We start from the raw sequence: 13051 nt of genomic DNA, 5'->3' as shown, positions 1-13051 counted from the left end.
TGAAGAATAATGAAATGAAGTCCGAAAATGAAGGATAATTCAAAATCACACAGAAATTGAACTCTAAAGCTAAAATCTCACCAATAGAATTATCACACGCATCTTCAAGAATAATCTGCAAATTACAGGAAGCCACCAGATGACACCGATAGTACGTCATAATGACGAGAATATAAAAGAGAGATATCTGAGGAATGACGCTAAAGAAGTAAACTTGTCCACGAGAGTTCTGAGGCCATCTCAGTGCGATAACTGAATAGCTATCACATAGAGGACACGCGGATGATTTTTTAGGTGATATAGATATCAGGCACCTGGAATGTGGGCTTACTCAAAGTATCCGAGGATCTTGAAATGGCCCAAATTCTTATCTATTGGATTTGGCAATGATTCCGAGATAATGGAAATTTCAGTAGACGTTAGTCCAAGTTACAATGTACAAGTTACACAGTCCAAGTTACAATGTCGAAAGAAAACCAGTGTTTGGTAGCAACTCAAAAGATAACCGGTGTTTCGTAGCAACTGTCAAAAGAAGCAGACGGAGTAAGGCCTATGATTTGTTAAATCAAATATATGTAGTCACGTGTACTACAGTTTCAGGGAAAACCGGGTAAGGACGTTTTGGAAATATTGTTCTATTTGCTTATAAGCCTGTCAGAACTGCGGGTTAATCGCTGGTGACAGCAAGACACCAGCGATTAATCTGTAGCACAAAGCATGTAATGTGGACATCGACACAGAGAGTTTGTTTGATCTCCTCCGATGAGTCCAGTTTTAGCTTGCAGTCTGATTCTAGTCGAGCTTTCATATGGAAAACGTCAGGTACCCATTACCACCAAAACAATATCATTGAACGACAATATTTCGGTGGTACACGATTGCTCGCTTGAGGCGGAATTATACTGGGCTCCAGAACACCCATTTCAAATCGGAGCAATGACAGACCAAATTTTTCGGGACATGATTCTGGAACAACATTTAGGGATGCCGTAGGCACAGAATATGTGATTATGGAAAACATTACTCACCCTAACCGAGCAAACAACAAAAACATATGCTTTTGATCTGAGAATATCAATTGTATAGAATGGCCAGTATTCTCACTTACCACTTCGTTCGATGGAGCGTGTGTGTGATATACCTACCCGACGAATTGCAGCACGTCAACTACCTCCTACATGAGAGCTGGAATTTCGAAGAGCATTGCTTGCTGAGTGGAGTAACCTTCCTTTTCATCAGACGGGAGGCATACAATGCATCACGCACCAACTAACCAAAATAATATTCAGTTTTTGTGAAGGAGATATATTTTTTAATTGCTTCAGCGAGTGAGTAAAAACCGAAATTTTCATGAATGGTATCATGTATGCACCATTTTGTTTTTGATATTTATCTTTTATTTAATAAGTGGGCTTTATGAATAAGTCACGTTTGTTTGGTTTCAAAACTTTAAACCCGGAAAGCTTATTTTTCCGGGCTTCCTTGACTGTCATTATGGCTGGCAGTTCATGCAGATGAGTGTCTTCGCCATTAGAAAGAAAGAACTACTGTAATTTCGTGTATTTTAAGACCAAAAATGGAGTCAACTACTTAATACTAAAGTAATGTTCCACTGCACGAAGACTCAAGAATGATTTCTAGTGTAGTGAAATAACCAGAATGCTCTTTTATACTACTAGGTGAAAAGTAGCAGCCGCGTTGTTTGTTATTCAGTAACTCGATGCATAGATAAAATAACATTTCTTCAACTTTAAAAAAAATTCGTTCGTTAATGAAACATACACAGCACAGAGAGAATATTAATATGAATTCGAACAAGTCTTAATAAAACCGATGCGTAAAGAAATGAAATGTTATAATTTATTTAAGACAATTGACAAGCATTTAAAAATTAAAATTTAATTATCCTTATTACTTAGCTAAAATCAGCAATATTATGATATAACTTGGACCTACTTTCTTAACTTTAAGAAGAAAATTGTTTTGTTTTCTGTTTTTTTGTTTGACAGAATCCATTCTCCAAAAATATATATTAATAAAAAAAACGTATAATATGTTTCTCGAGAAATTTTTAAGTTAGTTGAATTAATTAATCTTCATCAAAATAAAAATATTAAAATTTGCCTAGGATACAACATTTTCCCGAGCTGCTTCCGTTATAGATATTTTCTTTTCATAACTGCACTTCATGCGCTTAAAATAAATTCGTTTTGAAAATTCAGTTTTCTTGTATTGTAGAAGTGGATTCATTCAAGAAGTAGTAAATTATTGTCTCAAAGAGTTGTAAATCACGTGATCGAGAAACGAAGTGAATTATTTTTGTAATGTAGAAAAAAAAATTCGTTAATACAAAGCTTACGTTATTGTTTTTATTTTTTTGTTGTACTATTTTTGGGGAGAAAAATTTCTTCTCATACAGTGGTGACAAAAGAATACGTAATTAACGAATTTAGATCCTAAAGCAAATATTTAGAACTTGATTTCTTATCATCTGTCAAAATTATTTAGATGTTTATAAAAATTGGAAAGCCTTAAAAATATCAATGCAATAGTGAATCCGTATTTCTTTAATATAATATGTATTTACCCTGCTTTTCTTAACTCGTTTTTCTTAATTCAAATTATACATTTTCTACAAGTATTACTTTAAATGTTTGCTCGATAAACAATTAACTTTCTTTATATTTATTTTCTTAATACCTGATCTTATTACTTAAAATATAGTTGCTCATAAACATGGATTAAAAATTTATTTTCTCTCGAATAATTTAATCATATCCCCTTCAATTTAGAATAAAGAAATGAAATAAAAAACATTGCTAATTTCTCTTATAATTGTCTCCTTAAATTTCTGGCTTAATTGTCTATATCGATTACACTACGGCATTCTTAATTGTTATAAAAATGAAATAAGTACCATTTTTTATTAAAACTTTTTATGTAAAATCAATGGCTCCTTCAAAAGTAGCTCGACCAAAATAAGCTAATTGCACTCCCTAATACTTACAATAAAGTGTTGATTATTTTTTATCGCAAAAATACAATGGGATAAAAAATGTTTTTAAAATAAATCTAAGACTTTTTTCTTAATTAGCGCATGTTATTACTGCCTTAAATACCAAAATAAAACAAAAAGTCAAATTTTTTTGGGAGTAAAGTTTCTTGTTAATGGTGAAACGTATCAAAATAAAAACAAAACCCAATGCATTTTCATTAAAAATTACTCTAAAGAATTAGTATTTTCGAATTGTTTTCTTAATTGTGATAAGAAGTTCCCATTATAAATTCATTTCTAAGCATTTATAAATTTTAATGACTCAATTTTTCTTTTCTTTATTTTTTTTAAATATATTTTGGTCAATTATCATATTTCTTTCCTAAGGAAATGAATATGCCCAAGCAACTCTTCTAAATTATTTTTTTCCTTTAAGAAAACTATTTGCAGTAAAAAATGAAAGACATTATTTAAAAAAAACATCAATAAGAATATATTGATTTCTCGTATTGATAATTAATTAAAATTTTGTCAATTCTTAAGTTATAAAATGTATGTATTGATTATCGTTTTACAACTTAACTGATAAAAGAAATTATAAATTCAACACCTTAACACAATAAAACACAAATAAAACAACATTACACGCTGTAGCGCATAAAAAAGTAATCTTGCCTATAATAGGCTATAATGCATAACCGTTACGGCTCTTGCATAAAATCGTTACATAATGTTAAAATGTAGGATTTTTCCAAATTTTTACAAGTTGTGGCACCCTTATGAGATTTAAGATTGTTTCACGGTTCAATTGTTATATACAAGCTTAATGAGTGCTTTGTGTGTTTAAGAATATGAAATAAAAGTATGAAAAGAAGTAGAAAGGATATGAACATAATTAATACAAATCCTACTTAAAATACGATCAAGTATTTTAATTGGTATTAATAATAAAGTATGAATGATCATATATAGCACTAAGAAGGTATTAATTCAATATTCTTAATAAAAAGTATAGGTAAAAATTCCTCAATTGAAGGTATTGCTGATTGCAATCTAAGTTTTCAAATTGTATAATAAAGCTTTATAATAGCTACTTGTAATTTCTGGTTTTTCGATATTTATTTTCAAGCTATGGAAACCATCGGAAAACCTAGCTTCGGACTTGTAAGAAGTAGCAAAGAGAATGGGAACAAAGAGAATGCATTTATATGATATGAATAACTTAAAACTAAGTTATTCATATCATATAAATGCACAATTTTATAAAGTTTAGCTTAAAACGTTTTTTAATTTCTTTTAAATAGCAACAGTTTACCACTATCATAAGTATCGAATATGTTTAACTCTAAGGTATCGATCCGTATGTCTCTAAGGTACAATTCTATATTGTTACCACCATTTTAATTTTTTTTTCCTGATGAGCATAACAATATTCGTTCTCAAATCTATTGTGCAAGACAAACATATTATATATTTCTTATGAAATTGTTATATAATTAAAGTTAAAAAAAATTACCTTATAATTTTTTATGCAAATTGTTCCATTTCACATAAAAAAAATGAAAAGTCCAAATTGATCCATGTAACGACACTTTCTCCAATGGGTTTCCTCTAGTTTAATTTTTGAATGCATCTTGAAAATCCAAATAGGAATAAAATTTACTTTTAAAATTGAGTTTTTTAAAACAATTTAAATTGCAAAATTATTAATACGAATTCTTATTTTTACGCAATGTCTTCTGCCCCGTTTAAAAACTACGTGAAGTGGCAGTAAGCACCAAATTTCTTAGTAAGAAGTAGTAATTAGACTCTCTAATATGTATTTTCGTTTAACATAACGATCTCTGCCTCTTTGAAAAGTAAACTGGCAGTAAACATCAAATTTCTCAACAAATAATATGTATTTTCTCTAATATAATTCGCTAATATGTATTTTCGTTTAACGTATCTTTCTCAATGACTTTGAAAAAAAAAGTTAACAGGTAGTAAGCAGTAAAAACCATATTTCTCAACAAGTTTTACGTATGTGACACTAAAATGGTCTAGTCATTAACTATCAAGTGGGTCCAGTTTTTCAAATATATCTGTCTGAGATACTTTACCTTTCGAAACAAATCTGTCTAGACACATATACAATCACTTGCATTGTCCACATTCCATCTCAATTAAGAGAGTAGTCATCAAATACCCTATATAGTCCTTATTTTCTCAAGTAACTATCATTCGTTATTTCAAACAAAACCAAGATCCGCAATCAGCAAATTTATAGTTCCCGTAATGACAGATAAGGAAAACGTGGCTGGAAAAGGGAAAAAAAGGGACAAAAAAGGGAAAAAATTGATAGCTTCTCCATTCCGGGTAGAAGATGTGTATTAAACTGTTTCAAGATCATAAAAGGTCGTATCCGGAAGTAATGATTGGCAAAAACTGCATGTTCCTATTAGCTAATGCATCTTTATAAGCACCATCCCCATAAAACACTTGCAAGCCCTGTTGGTCATTTGACCATTATGGTGAAAATATGGGGTGTATCTTTAGATTTGTCTGCGAAAGTATGCGACAGTCATCTATCGCCTATGAGCTAAAAATAGAAGCTGACTTGGAAAGATAGACCGTATATTTCACCAGAAAACATGATAAATTTTTATCCGCATGCCTCGTAGGGCTTATTAGTCTGTTGCATCAGTAGAATGACTTTTGTCAGTTCAAAAAGTTATAGAGTTATCACATTCTTTTATAATACCTCCTTCATGGTTCGATATTCTAGTCTAAAGATAAAAACCACACTCTTAATAAGCTATTTATGTGTGCACTTCGGCTTATTTCCTAACAATAAAACATAAATTTAAAATCTCGTGGGCTGTTTGCAGCATTAAAGTATAACTTCAGTTTATGGCATTAAAAAAATTAATTTTTTATTTCAAACAAAAAACAAAAAATTTTAATTTCTGAAAAACTTTACGTTATAACAAAAACTACATTTGGTCAATTTCAATCCAGTGTTACCAATTCTGCTTTTTTTATTTTTATAAAAAATATCTATTGGTTATCAGATTTTTCCCTCTGGAAGTACAGATTTTGTTGAGCAAGTAACTAATCTATTAAATGCCACTATATCATTTGAAATTGTACTAGAAATAGCGATAAATATTTGCTTTTTCAGGTGTAAAAGGTGAAAAAGAAGTGAGCAATATTCAATAAGTATAGGAAAGAATTCTACTTTATTTTGTTTTGATCAAGGCAGCAGTTAAGTTTTATACGATTAATAATTCCTAATTCTCAATTAATATTATTTCAACAAAATATTTTTACTACGAAATATGTTCTTTCTATATATATATAAATCTCTAACGTAACCTCGCAGAAAAACTGATTTTTTTTTGCCAGTGGCAATGGCTATGTCTCAATTCCATTAAAAAACGACGGACATTCTTTAGTCTTAAACGAAAAAGATAATGAAAATAAAGTGCTTGTGATTTCAAAGTATTAGGACAATTCATGACTGTCACTTAAACAATTAGGAATAAAATGACACTAATATCTATGATTCTAAAATTTAATGAGAAAAAATACTGCGTCTTTATGATGCTTTTAAATTACAATATTTACTAAACACAGGTTATGCACTATATAATTTAGTTTTATACTACTGTTTTTTCATGAAATAAGCATAAAAGCTTACAGAACATTTTGGTTTTGAAGCAGTAAAACAGAAAAAAAAGTAAGTTTATTTTTAATTTTTTATCAGTAACTGTGATTTTAAAACATGAAAGTTCCTTTTAATTACAAAGAATATTATGCTGAAGCTAACTCTAAATTCGACAGCTACTATATTTCTTGTTACTCTAAAATTTATATTAAGCCTAGTTACAATTTGATTGTTCTATTAACATTCATAGTAAAAGTTGTTTGAAAATGGAATGTAAGTTGAATGTACTGTATGCTAAGTGAAAATCAAAATAAAAACTTAACTCACTTAGTCCTAAATCGCATTTTTCAATTTTATAATATATAATCGAATATCATGAAGTCATCTAAAAATTACCCTTATGAAATACTGATTGAAAGCAAATATTTATTTATTTAAAAAGAAAACAAATCTTGAAATTTTGATAGCAATTTGATGCAAAACATTATAAAAAATAGCAAAATCTAAATATATATCCGATACTAAAAGGACAAATCTTTCAATTGTATTTACATGAAATCCTACTTAGAATTTAAATACTTGTTGAGTGATATATCGCACAAAACGTTTAAAAATTAATGAAAAATAATGAAATAAGACGCAAAAGAGACGTGTTTTAAACAACTATTATTTATTGACTAAATCAAAGAGAATTTAAATGTCTCCAAATCCCCTTTGGGTCTCAACCGGAAAATTCTGTAGTTCCTTCACATCATTTGAAAAATGAAATACGTCTTAATTTGATAAAAAAAAAAAATTTAATTAACACAAAGTATATATAACATTAAAAGTATAAAAAGAGTGCAGTAAAATTAAAGTTATCGAAACATCTTCTTCCCTTCATTTGCATATTTATTTTTATCAATTAAATAAGTAAAAAAATTTAAATTAAGAACAAAATTATTTTTTTTCTTGCAAATTACTAGATAAGCAGCTGCGGTAGACTGATTCAATAATTAAAACAAATCTTGATTCTCTCTTAAATACGCTAAAATTGATTTATTTTGGTTTTAATGGAAAGATCTTGATAAAAGATTTTCGGGCAGTTAAGGAGAATGCAGTAAGTAGAATAAAATACAATTTTGAGTTACACACTAAAGTTTGAGAAACAAATACAGTTTAAATAGCTAAAATATAGCAAATAAGATGGCTTGGTTATATATATCGATAGGACAATAACCCAGTTGAAAAATTATTATTTCCCACAATCCTGGAAAAAAAGAAAGAGCATGTGGCAGATGGATAGATGGCGTAAAAAAGTGGCTGAGCAGTATAGAGGTAAATGGTGTATATAAGATGAAATAAGCTGCTTGAAGGCTGACAACTAACTGTAGTATCAACAAAAGAAGAAAAGTTCAAATCTATTCTAAATAGATATTCAAAAAACCAAAACAGAGCGTAGGGAAAGCATTCAAAATTTTGAATCCTTGGACTTGAAACTGTTGCCAAAGTTGCATCCTACAGTTACGATTTTTCACTTTAAAAAAACCTGATAAGGTCGTTATCTCCAACTCTGAGAGATGAAAATACACAGAATGAAATACAGAAAATACAGAGTGAGATGAATAATACAGTTTGTTTTTCAGTTTAACGTAATTTTGCCTCTAAAAAAATTCTAAGTGTTGTTTGTTTTGCCTGCAAGACCAAAATAAATTTACAGAGCTGATAGCTTTGCCGCAGTAGTTTTGCTGCTGAGGTAACCACCTTTGTTTTTACAGAAGAGCTACAAATGTGTTAAGAAATTTTCCACTTCACGCCATAACTCAATTTTTATATTTTGACAAGTTTTAATGCGAGGAGTTTTCAGGAATACCCAAGTCGGACAATTTTTAACACAAACTCTAGTTTCTAAAATTAACTAAATTGGAGAATATATTGGATTAAATTCCGAACTAAATGTCCATTCTCGTTAATATGCTACTTAAATATAGCTGTATCTAAAAGCAAGATCGTTGCTGTTTGTTTGTTGCAGAAGCATCTGTTTTATCATTTTTTAATATATCCTCTTCTAGCTAAAAATAATTTGTATAAGGAGGCTTAGCCCCCTGCTCGCTGGCGCTCGCCAACCCCCGGAACTGCTTTCGCAGTTCATTTCGGATTGTGAAGCAATCCGATGCTGGCTTTGCTCGCTCATTGGATACGTTCTTAACGTCTAGCTTTTGTATACTTTTTTGAACACTGAAGTTCTGAAAACTTTTCACTGTAGAAAATTCTAAATTTGTGCATTTCAATATTAATTTGAAATTGCAAACTGTTCACATATTTTTCTTAATCACACTATTCTAAATTTCAGTTGTTGAGAGAAGTAACTGTTGTAAGTTTTATTTTAAAGTCTTTCCCACCAGAGGGCTAAAACCATGTGTTGTAAAACAATAGGAAATAGTACTGAACGCCGGATGTAAAGCATCGGCTTCGATGAAGATAATTTTGTGAGAATTTTTTTGATAATTCGGTGAGAATTCACCCGATTAGACATATGATGCTCACTACGTGCTCTTGCGCGCCGAAGCCTATCAATTAAAACGTATTAGCGTTTTATATAATATAGATTAGCCATATGATGCTCACTACGTGCTCTTGCGCGCCGAAGCCTATCAATTAAAAATGAAAACTGTTGCCAACGCGAGAAAAGAAATATCATTGGTTTTATTGATACATACGTATTAGCGTTTTATATAATATAGATGGTTAAAGTCACATTCTGTGCAGTCTGGCTAGAATTAACTTTTCTTCAACATTCCCCTGTGTTTTTCTTTCTTGAAATGCGCTTTAAATATTTTTTTTTTCAAATTATTTGCTTAAAAAAACATTCTAATATAATGATTTCACTGAAAATAAGGATGAATTTCTTAAAAACATTCATATCATCATAAAAAGAAAAGTGAAAGGGGAGAGAAAACCGTCAAGTAAAAAGTTTTGGAATATCCCCAAACTTTTTTCTAAAAGACGTAGTCCTACCTAAATTTGTTTTTAAAGAAAATTTCAAACATATAAAAAAACTTTTTTCCGAAAACATAAAACGTCATTAGCAGATAAATGTGAAGTTTTAGTTGTTTCAATCTGAGTGCTTCTCAGAAAGTCAGCTTAAAGGTTTTTGTACTAGTAAAAGTGAGTTTCATTTAAGCAAAAAGAAAATTAAAAAAGTTTCCAAAACGTTCGTTTTAAAAGACAAATAAAGCGTTAATTGAAAAAAAGTACAGTTTGTTTTGAACCATAAGTAAGAATTTTTATCGCTTTTCTGTCTTTATTCCGTAAAAAAAATTATTACACTAATGTAATTTCTAAGAAAAAAATTTTAAAATTATAATATTTGTGACTGAGTAATGCCTTTATATTATTTATTGCAATGCACCAATTCTTTCGAACCTACTACACTGTAAACAATCCCGATTCAAATTACGGTATAAAGTACCGGCACTTTGGGTGCATCATCCATGAAGTCCATTTTTACCGTAAAATATTACTCCGTAATTTTTATTAATTATTTAATTAGCGTGGCTCACTGATTTTACAGTAATTATTACTGTAAAATTTACTGTTTATCAGATTTTTTTTGTTTCGGAATATATTCCGGTAAAAAGGCATTTTACAGTAAAAGAGCCGAATCCCGAATGCCGGTACTTCTTACCGTAATTTTTTATACTGTAAAAAACCAAGCTTGAATGATTAAATGTTGAAGGTGATATGAAATATTCATATTGCTGCTTAAAATGAGTTAGTCAGGTCCTATTAATTTATTTTAAATTTGAATATATTTGAAGCCATAAGAATTGTAAAAGGGCAGCCGATGCAAGTAGCGTTCGATTAGTGTAGTGTTAACAGAAGAAAGAAAAAGACTATTGTCATGTCATAAAGTCATAAATAGAATAATCTGAACAATCCCCAGTAAGACATGCTTAAATTAATATAAATTTTTAATCTTAACTGGACACCGTGTATCGCCATTAGCTTTAAACGCGCGCCTGGAAAGCTTCTGGCCTATCGCAATACGAAGCTAATGTATTGTATACTTATAATAAAATACAGAATATGTGTGTATTTGTGTGTCTGTATACCGATTCACGATTCTAAGAATACGAAATTCAACATGAATCTAAATGAATACAATTGTAAGCAAATAACAAAACCCGGTTTTAAATTTTAAATTAGATTTTGAAATTCAGAGACATTTGAGAAGTTAATTTTCTTATTGGTTTAGAGGAAGCCTCTCAGTTTTGCTAAATATTTTAGAGATAACATTAGTTACGTTTGCTAGCTTACAGCTCTAATAAAAAAGAATAGTTTATTGCAAGTTCAGTATTACTTAATTCTTTTTTATTAGTTATGCCAGGCTATCTGAATGAGCAACGTGATCATGGTAGCATAAGCGGACTAATACACATAAAATAAGCATTTCTAAGGCAATCTGAAACCCCGAGTTTATTTCGTATATAGTTATGCGTTTAAAACGTGATGCCATAAAACTAAATAATTTAAAATCAACTGTAATTGAAATAAAAATAATATGTTTTGTACTGAAAAGCAAAATTAAGGGATAAATGGTACTATAGTTCGTTCACCAGGAGTTGGCACTTGGCTCCGTCTTCACGTGGTATGCGACGATACTATTTCACTATTTTGAGGAGAAGGATGTGAACAAACCTGAACAAGGTTGCTATTTGGTGATCGTATAACAAAAATATTTATTTCGCTAACTTTGTGTGCATTTTTTTAACATTAAATATTTCATAAATTTGATGATATTCCACTCCATTTTTTATATTTTTTGGTTGGGAAGTAAATGCAAAGAATTGCAAACAAAATCGCCACATGAGCAATAACAACTAACATTTGGAAGAATTCCTAGTATTTTCTTATCCAAATTTTCCTTACATTTATAATTCAGCTATTAAAATGTTAACTTAATTCAGAGTTATGCTAGATATTTTGTATTTTATTTAAACGATAAAATTTTTACTGCAGTTATTAAATTTGATCTTTCAGTTTTAATTAAGAATTAAAGCAACTCCTTATAGCCAACATAGCAAATCCTTTGCTAGACGAATAGAACTTGACTAGATATTCAAATCTAACATTGAAGCTTTTATAATTTCTCTACATAACATAAAATCATAATGGTCTAACACCATTTTCCATTATTGTCGGCGCATTTTTATTGGCCGGAAAATCACGTGGTAGGATCCAGTTTTCCTTCATTCATTTCCATGTTGTTTAGGTTGTCATCAGCAAAAAATTAACGAAAGGTATTGCTTTCCTTTAAATATTTTTGTATCCCTAATTTAAACTTATTTTCCAGTACTGCTCTTATTAGCGAGAATATTTAATTATGGTTGTGTACTCATCAAATTTGTTTGAGCAATATAATGCTATAAGAATATAAATGTTATTTTAAAAAATGATTACTTCGAAAAATCACTTCCGTTCACCTAGAGATTTAAATGTTTATAATACTAATAGATAGTAATATTTGGACGTGGAAAGTAGAGGCACAAGAGTAAGCAAACAGAATTCCTTTTAATACATATATGTTAAGTGAGTAATTTTAACTTTAGTAGAAAAACTGTTTTCTGCTAAGAAAAGACAATTATTGAGGAAGCAATAATTGGGGTTGGTGAGCTGCAGCGAACAGGGGGGCTTAGCCCCCTAGTATAACTTAATAATTACTTCGAAATAGACAAAATTAATTTCATAAATTATAATCTCTAACAAAAAAAAAATATCTATAAAAAACCCACTTATCCACTTTACCAACTACAAGGAAAAGACATTTCTAATAGCCTCCTTTACTATATCTATTAAAATATAATTAATATTAAATATAGTATAATGTCCAATAAGAACAAAGAAGAGAAATTAAAATAAATGATTACATAAATTATGCATTTTTGATGACAATTCTAATCAGAGGTAAATTGTTTGTAAGGTAAAACTGTACTTTCCATGAATAAGATGTAAGCAAATCGGATGATAAAATCAATAATATGTTGACTAGGAATTCCGGTAAAAATATAAAATAATGACTTCCTCTGACTAATTATCAATTGATTAAAAGCTTCGAACCTGCTTCNTTTTTTTTTTTTTTTTTTTTTTTTTTTTTTTTTTTTTTTTTTTTTTTTTTTTTTTTTTGTTACAAAGCTTTTGCTGAACGATTTCAACTTGTAGCGAAACGATGATGTGGAAAAAAAATGAATAATGGAAGTAACCGAGAATTAAAACGTTAATTATACACAAAATAGTGTAAGAAGAAAAATTAATTTGCATAATTGTAATACAGGGAGCATTTATTTCAAGACAAATAACTAAACTATTTGCATTTTTTTTTTTTACAAAATTATGAAGAATGAAATAAAATTTCGTCAAATATTTTC

The 13051-nt window shown here is 29.5% G+C and overlaps 1 protein-coding gene across 4 annotated transcripts in view; it reads left to right on the top strand.

Annotated features, from left to right (window-relative positions):
• LOC107441786 (tyrosine-protein phosphatase 69D) overlaps positions 1-13051 on the top strand; it is a 521936-nt gene that overhangs the window by 387182 nt on the left and 121703 nt on the right. The gene's annotated exons all lie outside the window — the stretch shown is intronic.

The sequence above is a fragment of the Parasteatoda tepidariorum genome, chromosome 7 (genome assembly GCF_043381705.1).
Source record: "Parasteatoda tepidariorum isolate YZ-2023 chromosome 7, CAS_Ptep_4.0, whole genome shotgun sequence".
Lineage (NCBI taxonomy): Eukaryota > Metazoa > Arthropoda > Arachnida > Araneae > Theridiidae > Parasteatoda > Parasteatoda tepidariorum.
Note: the sequence above shows the minus strand (reverse complement) of the source record. Positions and strands in the feature narration are given on the sequence as shown.